The sequence below is a fragment of the Phyllostomus discolor genome, chromosome 9, assembly GCF_004126475.2.
Source record: "Phyllostomus discolor isolate MPI-MPIP mPhyDis1 chromosome 9, mPhyDis1.pri.v3, whole genome shotgun sequence".
Lineage (NCBI taxonomy): Eukaryota > Metazoa > Chordata > Mammalia > Chiroptera > Phyllostomidae > Phyllostomus > Phyllostomus discolor.
Window position 1 is genome coordinate 63,595,359 of NC_040911.2, and position 10,109 is coordinate 63,605,467.

Below are 10,109 nucleotides of genomic sequence, written 5' to 3' on the forward strand. Positions count from 1 at the left end.
TTAATTATGATGTGTCTTGAGGTGGGCCTCTTCGGGTTCCTCTTGATTGGTACTCTCTGTGTTTCCTGTATTTGTGTGACTTTTTGTCTCATCAAATTAGGGAAGTTTTCCATCATCACTTGTTCAACTAGGTTTTCTATCCCTTGTTCTTCTTCTTCTCCTTCTGGTATCCCTATTATACGGATATTATTACGTTTCATATTGTCTTGCATTTCTCTTAATCCCTCTTCATTCTTTCTGAGCCTCTTTTCCCTTTCTTGCTCTTTCTGGGTGTTTTCTTCTATTTTGTCCTCTAGCTCGCTGATCCGATCTTCTGCTTCATCGATCCTGCTTTTCATTCCTTCTACTGTGTTCTTCAGTTCAGAGATTGTATTCTTCATTTCCTCTTGGCCCTTGTTGAGAGTTTCTATTTCCTTTTTTATGCTGATGTAGTTTTCATTGAGTTCATTGTAGCTTCCCTGTAGTTTCTCGTAGCTCATTGTGAGCTCATTGAGCTTCCTGACAATCACTGCTTTGAATTCAATATCTGATAGTTGAATTGCCTCTGTTTCATTTAGCATTCTTTTTGAGGCTTCCTCCTTTCCTTTCATTTGGGGAGTATTTCTTTGTCTTCCCATTGTTTGTGAGACTCTTCTTGTTCACCTCAGCTTCTTATATTGATCTGTTCTGGCTCCCTGGGTTTATGATGTGAACTTCTTTAGTAGAGTAGCAGTGAGTTTCAGTGGTGCTGTTTCCTTGACCCCCCAAGCTCGCTGGTCTTGGGCTGTTGTTTAAGTTGGCTTTGTGTTTGCCTTTGGGTTTTGATTGTTGTTGAGTCTTTCTTTGGTGGTTCCTTCCCACCAGCTGGTTAAATGTGGGTCACTCTGTCCACCACCTTCTGTATTTTGTTGTGCTGGTGAGGGCAGGTTGTGTTGAGGCTGGTTCTTCTGTGTGTACAAGGTTTAAAGAAATCTTGTTCAGTTGTTTGTATTGGGTACTGTCTCTACTGTTTAGTTGTATTTCCAGATAAGTCCTGGATTGAGGTTTGTGTGGTTACTACTCCCCCCTTCACCTTCTTCTGCTGTTATCTGTTAGTGGTTCCTTTGTTGTTGGGTTTCCTCTTCCAGTGGGTATCCTGGTGTTCACCTCCTCCACCTATTCTTTTTTGTCATCAGATGAAGGGGAAGGCAAAATGGTTTAAGACAGCAACCGAGAATTCTATGCTATTTACAGTAGTAGCAAGTAGGGAAGATATAGGAGATCCTTTCACTATGTATAGTGTTAACCGTGGTCTTCCACCCAGCTAGCTGATTTTTAGAAAGGATGGAGAGAAGATAATACTCTTGTTGGGGGAGGAAGGATTGTGAGTTGGATCTATGAAGCAGAGAGGTTGTGGGCGGTCAGATTCTGGGGTAAGGTGAGAGTAAAGGATAGTAAATAGGTGTAGTGTGTGAGAGAATAGAGTTAACCACTACAGTAATAGAGTTCAGGAAACTTTGAAATGGGCTAAGATCTGGGGGGGGGGGGGGGGGGGTGTTGTGAAGTAATTACAATTGCATGGAACAGCAGTTATTTACAATAATATTATGGTAACATTCATATGGCAGAGTCTATGAAATCTAGGTAATAAGGATAGGGAGTACAGAACATTGAGTAGTATGCTGATAGGACACAGGTGAGTTAATGGACAGTAGATTAGTAATATGGTATAGAAAGAGATATCAGGGGAAAGCTGTCAGGTCATACAATAAAACCAGCCTAGCAAAGCAGGCTATACAAAAATAAGAGGGATATAAAAATACTGTTAAAAAAAAAAGATGTAGGAACACTGGAAAAATAATAATACAAATATGCAATAACTTGCAGGTTCTCTGTAATAGCAGAGTGCCATTTATCTCACTGTCTCAGCTGTTGTGATGCCCCTTCTTTGGGTTCAACTTTGGTCTTTTCACCGATCCAGGATTTTGTCTCACTTGTAGGTATTTAGGAAAAAATTTTAAAAAGAAAAAAATAGAAAAGGCAGACGAAGGCAGGAAGAAGAGATAAAATTGGAGGACAGGAAGGAGGAAGGAATAAAACAAGAAATCAGGTAAGAGAGGAAAAAGAAATCAAAAGAGAATAAAAACAATAAAACTTAAAAAATTAAAAATTGTTAAAAAAAATAGAATCAAATTAAAAAGTCTCTTGATTTCAAAGTGGCCAAACCGGTTTTTCTGCTCTTGCTGCTTGAGGCAGGCTGAAGGATGATTTGTTTGGCTTTTCTTCCTAGGCCCGTGGGGTTCGCACTGGCTCCGCGGCCCGTCCACCGCCCGGCGCGACCGGCGCGACCCGCGCTCCCTGCGCTCCGGTGAGCGGGCACGGCTCGTCTGCTGCCTGCACGGCCGTCTGCCGCACGCCGGTGCCCCCGCGGGCGGGCGGGCGCAGCCTGTCCGCAGCCTGCGCGCTCACAGCTGGGGAGCAAACAGGCCAGAGCCACTGATCACTTCAGGAGAATTCCCCAAACAGTGTCTGTGTCCATTCACTCCTTCCTCTTGGGAAATTCCTCCCGATCGAGCCCGCCGCTCTCCAGTGGCCCAGTTTCTCTCACCGCCAAAGCTCCAGCCAGAAAGGTGACCCTGGGAGTCCGGGTCCGCAGCGCGACTCGGCTCTGGCGTTCACCGCCTCCAAAGCTGCTCGCCACCCGGTGTGCCCGCCAACACCTGGACTCCTCCCAGAGCTGCCCAGACCTTGCTCGGCTGGGGAGGGAGCAGCCGACCTGGCTCTCTCCCACTAACCCTACGGCAAACCCAGCCGCGGCCCCCGGGCCTGGGGCTGCAGCCCCAGGACCACACGCCTGTCCCGGGAGCCTACCTTGATGCAGCGATCTGTTCTTTGTTCTTTCGGTTCTGCCACAATCCTTGGTCCTCCGTTCTCAAAAATGCTGAAATATGTTGGTTGCTTGCCTTTCCACTCCAAAGATCGGTCAGGACTCTCTCCCCTGAGCAGAGGAAAGCCAAATCTGCTCCTTCCTACTCCGACGCCATCTTCCAGAATCCAATTTCTTATTTATTTATATTTAGATACTTGGTTTTCGTGTTACGAAGGAATTTTAGCATTTTTGAAAATATTATGGTACAATAAATTTTATGTAACAATTTCAAAATATAAGAACAGATATAAGGTACTTCAGGTAGTACCCATGTATAATGTATAATCCTTATTTTTCCCTCAAATATTTGGGCAAAAAAGTGCACATTATGCACAGCAAAATACGGTATATTCATTTGCTAAAACCTGGAAGTTTGTCTCCCTGGAATCCCCTCTTGGTTTGACAAATCATGCTCAATCCTAAAGGCTCACCTCAAGAGGCCTCTATGAAAGTATTTCTCCATGCAACCTGGCATGCAGTATTCATTGTGCCCTCCTCCTCTGTGGTGTGATGCTACTTTGTTTAAATTGCTGGAGTGGAAATAGTGAAATGGTTAGCCCATATTTTACTTAAGGACACCAAAAACTGTTTCAAAGTATTAGGTCTATGGTGAACTCCCTCGTTTCTCCTAGAAACAGTTACTCCTTATCAAGTATTTGGTCCCCCTGGGAGGTACTGTGTTTTTATAGGAGTACACACACTATAGACAGTTGGCACAGGGATGGGCAGCTGAACAAATTGGGCTATGACAGTCCTTACCCAGCTTTTTGAACTTCAAACTCTAAGGAAGGTAATGGAGCCCCTCCCAGGTGGTTGAAAGCTAGAACCTAAGAATAGACTTGTTGCCAGTTTGCAGTGAGAAAAGCAGATTTGAGTCTGTAGTTCTGTAACAGGGTGCAGCCCTCTGTGCTGCGCCCTTCTTTTCAGGGCACCCCTGACCCAAAGGTAGGTAAGAAAACATCCATGTCCAGCCGGAAGTAGTTACAAGAAGATGAGACTTTCGTCCATTGTCCTTTATATAATTATAAGGGGTTGTATATCTGAAAGGAGGGATTGTAACAGGGTGCAGCCAAGAGGGGGGCCCCAAATAGGGATTTGGAATGCGGTCCAGAATTCAAGGTGTCCAGGAAATATTAGAAAAATATATAGGATGTCCTCCCCCCTCCGCCTCTACAGGTTTGAGTTGGGGAAAGGGACACATGGAGCAGGGCCATTGAGACCTGATTTGCATAGCAACAGCTTTGCAGCTAACCTCTGGCATGGTCATTTAACATATCTATAACCTTTAACTGGTTTCATGGATATGTTAAATAGCTGTGGCCATGCTTTGAGACAGGGGGATGGAAGTGACTTCCACCCAAGATGTAACTAGGAGGCAATGCCCCCTGGTTACGGCGCCTGTGTGAGAGCTTGGAGATGATTGGCTCCACACCATGGGGCCACACCTGCCCAGACTCAAGATGGCAGCCCAGTAGAGCTGGAAGGATATAGGAATGCTGGCAGGTGTAACCGATTATAGGAGGAGTTGGAAATGAGGCTGCAGAGGAAGATTGGCTCAGGGATTTAAACCCAGATGCAACAGCCATTGGGGGGAGAACCACGTGGCTTTGCCAGAGTGGGGACTCCTGCAGCTTTGGCAAGAGAGAACCACGTGTCTTTGGGGTGCTCCCTTTTGCCTTAGGAAGCAGGAGAGACTGCCTAGAAGAAAGGGGGTGAAAGGACTCTTACTGGTGGGCCATGAGAAGGTGCCACATGGCTTTGGATTAACTGGAAATCCTGGTGGCAACACAGCTGATGGTGCTGGGAGCCTGAATCATGGATTTCTACTTCTTTTCCTGAGATACAGTACCCCAGATTACAGCAGAGGGAGGAGGGAGGACTGTGTGTGTCTGTGGGTATCCCAAAAGACTTTAATTTTTAATGAAGACATTGGGTCACTACTCTAAGTCTGTATAGCTTTAAATAAATATTTCCTTTCCTTTTCACAAATCTCTGGCAGCAGGCATAGCAAACCTAGTGGGGGGTCCTTTCAGTAATAGTATATTGTACACCCCACTTGGCTCTGCTCTATAACAGTTCTGTGGTTTTGAGTACAGCCAACTCCCTTTTCCTACAGTTTGGTTGATAAACCTGTGCTTTAATTGCATGAGCCAATAAGTTCTTTTGCCCTTAGCTAATTTGAGCTAAATTCCTGTCCTTTACAAAGGAAAGAGTCCAAAAAAAACAGTTAACAAAATCTGGGGAGTATGCAGCTAATTGACTTGGGTGCTAAGATTGCTTTGCATAAAAGAGGTACAAAAATTTGAATTTTGAACACTCAGGAAAGGGATGGGTGAAGGGGAACCTGAAAGGTGGCAGGAGGATATGGGCTAAGCATTATAACACCTTCCCCAGCTCAGTCTTGCCAGTAAAATCTACTAGACTCAGGCTTGGTGTGGGTCTTTTGTTGTTGTTCTAGAAATCAAAAAGGAGGTTAAGTCTCATGTTTGGGTCACTATGGCCTAGAATCACAGGGCTGGGTTACATAGCAGTGCTCAAGAAGCAACAGAGGCCAGGAGAGTTATAAGCATGGAAATTAGCAGGAATATTTAACCAGGCTTTCAATTTGGGCAGTCTGGGGACCACAATGTTTTGAAACATTTTTGCCTGCACCACAAGGGGACAGAGTAAGGCCCCCAGCTGATATCTGGTTTTTATTAATCTGAAGAATAATATTAAATATATAGAGTATAGAAACTACAATGTTTCTACACATTCAAAAATTCATTTTAAAGTCCTATTCTAAGTATATAGTAAGCTTTAAAATTCTTTTTAAATGTTAGCCATTGAATGGCTATCTGTTGAATTTCACACTGTTTACTATTGCCCCCAGGATTAATAAATTTTAACATTCTTTTATCTACTGCTGCTCTCTGGATTACTAAGTGCATCCTTTCCATCAGTATCCTTATAAAAGTCATTGTGAATAACCTGATGTATTTTAAATAATTGTGGTGGTTAATTTTATGTGTCATCTTGACTTGGCCACAGGATACTCAAATAGTTGTTCAGATTTTTTTCTGAGTCTTTTTATCAGGGTGTTTTTATTTGAGATTAACATTTTAATGAGTAGAGTAAAGCAGATTGTTCTCCATAGTGTGTGTGTTTGAGGTGGTAGTAGGGGGAGGCTCATCCAATCAGTTGAAGGCATAAATAGAACAAAGACAGACCTCTGAATAAGAAGGAATTCTGCCAGGAGACTGCATCTATTCCCTGAATTCCCAGCCTGCCAGTCTACACCATCAGATTTTGGACTAGCTACCCTCCACAACTGCATGAGCTAATTCCTTAAAGTACATTAACCCCTCCACCCCATCTATGTATTTATATATGTAATTTTTATGTACATACACACATCCTGTTGGTTCTGTTCCTCTGTTAGAACCCTGACTAATATTTGGCAAGATGCTTAACCTCTCTAAACCTTAGTTTCTTCATCTTTAAAATGAGGATTATACATTTCACAGGATTTCTGTGAAAATTCAATGATATAACACTCACAGGACAGCTCAAAACATGCTAAGTACCTAACAAATGTTAGCCATTGAATGGTTATCTGCTGGGTTTCACACTGTTTGACTTGAAGAAACCCCACAATCTTAGTAGCATGTTCCACTTACAAGGTTTTGGACAATTTAATAACCTAGCAAAGGCTCATTTTTTCAGGACCCATCTAGTGTTAACTTTCTAACATCAAGGCTGTCTTCACTCTCTGTTTCCTGCTCATTCCTACCTTACCCAGTTTATACTGCCAATTCTAATTCTACTTTCTCTTTTCTCCTCCAAAAAATCTCTCCAAGCACATAAGCCCAAACTTGGTTCCTGCCCACTCTCATTTTCCATAGTACTCCCTGACTTCTAATATATAGTACTGTTGTCCCTCGCTATATCATGGTTCACTTATTGCAGGTTCACTGTATCGTATTTTTTTTTAAATATATATCTAATTCTGTATCACAGAGTTTTCGCTATATCGCGGGATTTTGCAGTATACTGTACCCATATAGAATTTAATATGTTGTTAAAATTATGTAGGTTTAAGAGTGTAGAAAGTGTTTACGAGCAAATGAAGTGTTTATAAGAGTGTGGGAAGGGTTTATAAAGCCTTAAAAATATATATATAAATAATAAAATATAACACTGCTACTTTGAGGATTTTCACCTATCAAGGGGGTCTCTGGGATGTAACTCCCGTGGTAGGTGAGGGATCACTGTATTACATTTTATGTATTTCCCTATTCCATTTGTGAACATTCTTTCCTCTCTTATACAGGCATGCCTTGTTTTATTGCTTTTCACAGATTTTGTGGGTTTTTTTTTTTCAAATTGAGGGCAAAATCCTCCACCAGCATAAAGATTATAACTTGTTTTATTATGATGGTCTGCAACAAAACCTGCAATATCTGCAAGGTTTGTCTATATTAGCATAAACTAGGCTTTGCTGCAATAACGAGTAATGCCTGAAATCTCACTGGCTTACCATATGTGGGGCTGGGCAACTCCTCCGTGCTCTCCTCCACGTGGTGATTGAGGGATCCCACTGCTTTCATCCTGTGGTCCACCAGCTCAGCACCTAATCACATTAGTCACTATTGGAAAGGAAGATAGGACAGGAGGACTGTCATTAAGGGCTTGACTTGGTAGTGGCTTACATTATTTCTATTCATACCCTATTTGACCAAATCCCAGTCACATGGTCCCAACCCACCTGCAAAGATTAGGAAATCTAATCTTTCATTATTTCTAAGATCAGGTACTTAGTCCCGAGTCCAAAAATAAAAGGAAACAGGATTGGTGAACACATGGTATTATCTCTGCCACACTTCTTTTTTTCTTTTAAAATAAATAGACATTTATTTTCTCACAGTTCTGGAGGCTGTAAGTCCAAGATCAAGATAGGTGCTGGTATGGCCCACATCTGGTGAAGAGTCTTTCTGGCTTACAGATGACTGCCTTCTCACTGTGTCCTCACATGATGGAGAGAGAGCTCAGCTCTGGGTGTCTGTCTCTTCCTCTTATTATTATAAGGACAATTCTATTTGGATCAGGGCTTTACCCTTATGACTTCATTTAACCTCAGTATCCTGCTTACAGGCACTATCTCCAACATATGCATTTTGGTGGAACATAATACAGTCCACCGCAGGTGACTTGATCAAACGACTTATAGCTGCCTTATCTTGAGTATTTGATTGCAAGTCTGATCTAAACATTCCAGGAAGGGTGTGGTTCTTTCAGCATTCTCTTTTTTTTTTTTTGCATATTTTATTATTATGCTTATCCCATTTTTTTCCTGCCCTTTATTCCCCTCCACGCTGCACAACTCCTCTCAACAGCATCCCCCTCCCCCCTGCCACCTTAGCTCATGTGCATGAGTCATACACACAAGTTCTTTGGCTTTTATGATTCCTATACTATTCTTAACATCCCCCGTCTATTCTGTAGCTATCATTTATGCTACTCATTCCCTGTACCTTTTCTGCTATTCTCCACCCGCCCCTCCCCATTTATATCCTTCCATGTGATCTCCATTTCTGTGATTCTGTTCCTATTCTAGTTGTTTGCTTAGTCCATTTTTGTTATTTTAGGTTTGATTGTTGATAGTTGGGAGTTTGTTGTCAGTTTACTGTTCATAGTTTTGATCTTCTTTTTCTTAGGTAAGTCCCTTTAACATTTCATATAATAAGGGCTTGGTGATGGTGCAGTCCTTGAACTTGCCCTTATCTGGGAAACACTTTATCTGCCCTTCCCATTCTAAATGACAACTAAATGATAGCTGGATAGAGTAATCTTGGATATAGGTCCATGCCTTTCATGACTTCAAATACTTCTTTCTAGCCTCTTCTTGCCTGTAAGTTTTCTTTGCAGAAATCAGCTGATAGTCTTATGGGAACTCCTTTGTAGGTAACTGTCTCCTTTTCTCCTGCTGCTTATAAGCTTCTTTCCTTATCTTTAATCTTGAGTAATGTAATTATGATGTGTCTTGGTGTGTGCTTCCTGGGTTCCAATTTCTTTGGGACTCTGTGGGCTTCTGAGACTTCGTGGAAGTATAATTTCTTTGCCAGATTGGGGAAGTTCTTTATTATGTTCTCAAATAAGTTTTCAATTTCTTGTTCTTGTTCTTCTCTTTCTGGAACCCCTATGATTCGGATGTTGGAACGCTTAAGATTGTCCTGGAAGTTTCTAAGCCTGTCCTCCTTTTTTTTGGATTCTTGTGTCTTCATTCTGATCTGGTTGAATATATATTTCTTCCTTCTGCTCCAAATGGTTGATTTGAGTCCCAGTTTCCTTCCCTTCACTCTTGGTTCCCTGTACATTTTCCTTTATTTCACTTTTCATAGCCTTCCCTTTTTCCTCGATTTCATGACCATATTCAACCATTTCTGTGAGCCTCCTGATTACCAGTGTTTTGAATTCTTCATTTGATAGGTTGGCTATCTTGTCATTATCGCTTAGTTGTATTTTTTTCTGGAGCTTTGATCTGTTCTTTCATTTGGGCCTTTTGTTTGTTTTGTTTTGGTTTGGTTTCAGTGCACTTGTTATGTAGTAAGGGGCCGAGGCTTAGGTATTTGCTGGGGTGGAGCAACCCTCACCACTATGTTTTGGCACTGTGTGTGGGATTGGTCAGAGAGGGAACAATGCAGCTTGTTCAGCTCTCAGCTGGTTTTCAGTCACTTCTGGCACTCCCCACAAGCAAATTGGGCCCCTCTAGTGCTGATGCCAGGCGGGTGGGTTTTTGTACGTTCTAGGACTCTGTGCGTCTCTCCAACAAACTCCTGTGAGGCTGCAAGTTTCTCCTGCCACCTCAACCCCCACAGTTGTTTTTTTTTTCAGTTAGAGGTTTTGAGACTTTATTTCCTTGCACTGGATCCCTGGGTTGTGTGGTCTGTCTCACTCCCAAGTTGTTCCTCCTGGTTTATCCACAAAAAAATGTGAGATTGCCTGGTCCTCCAGCGACCTCCTTGCCAAGTGTCCTCTCCGCCTGGCTGCTTATCCCCACCCCTTCTACCAGTCTGGATGATGTTTCTTCAACTCCTTAATTATCAGACTTCCTATATTTTAATTTGCTCTCAGTTCTGGGGTCTTTTGTTTTTAAACTTGTTGTTGTCCTTCTTTTGGTTGTGTGAGGAAGCATGGTATATCTACCTAAGCCTCCATCTTGGCCAGAAGTCTTGGATGAGGG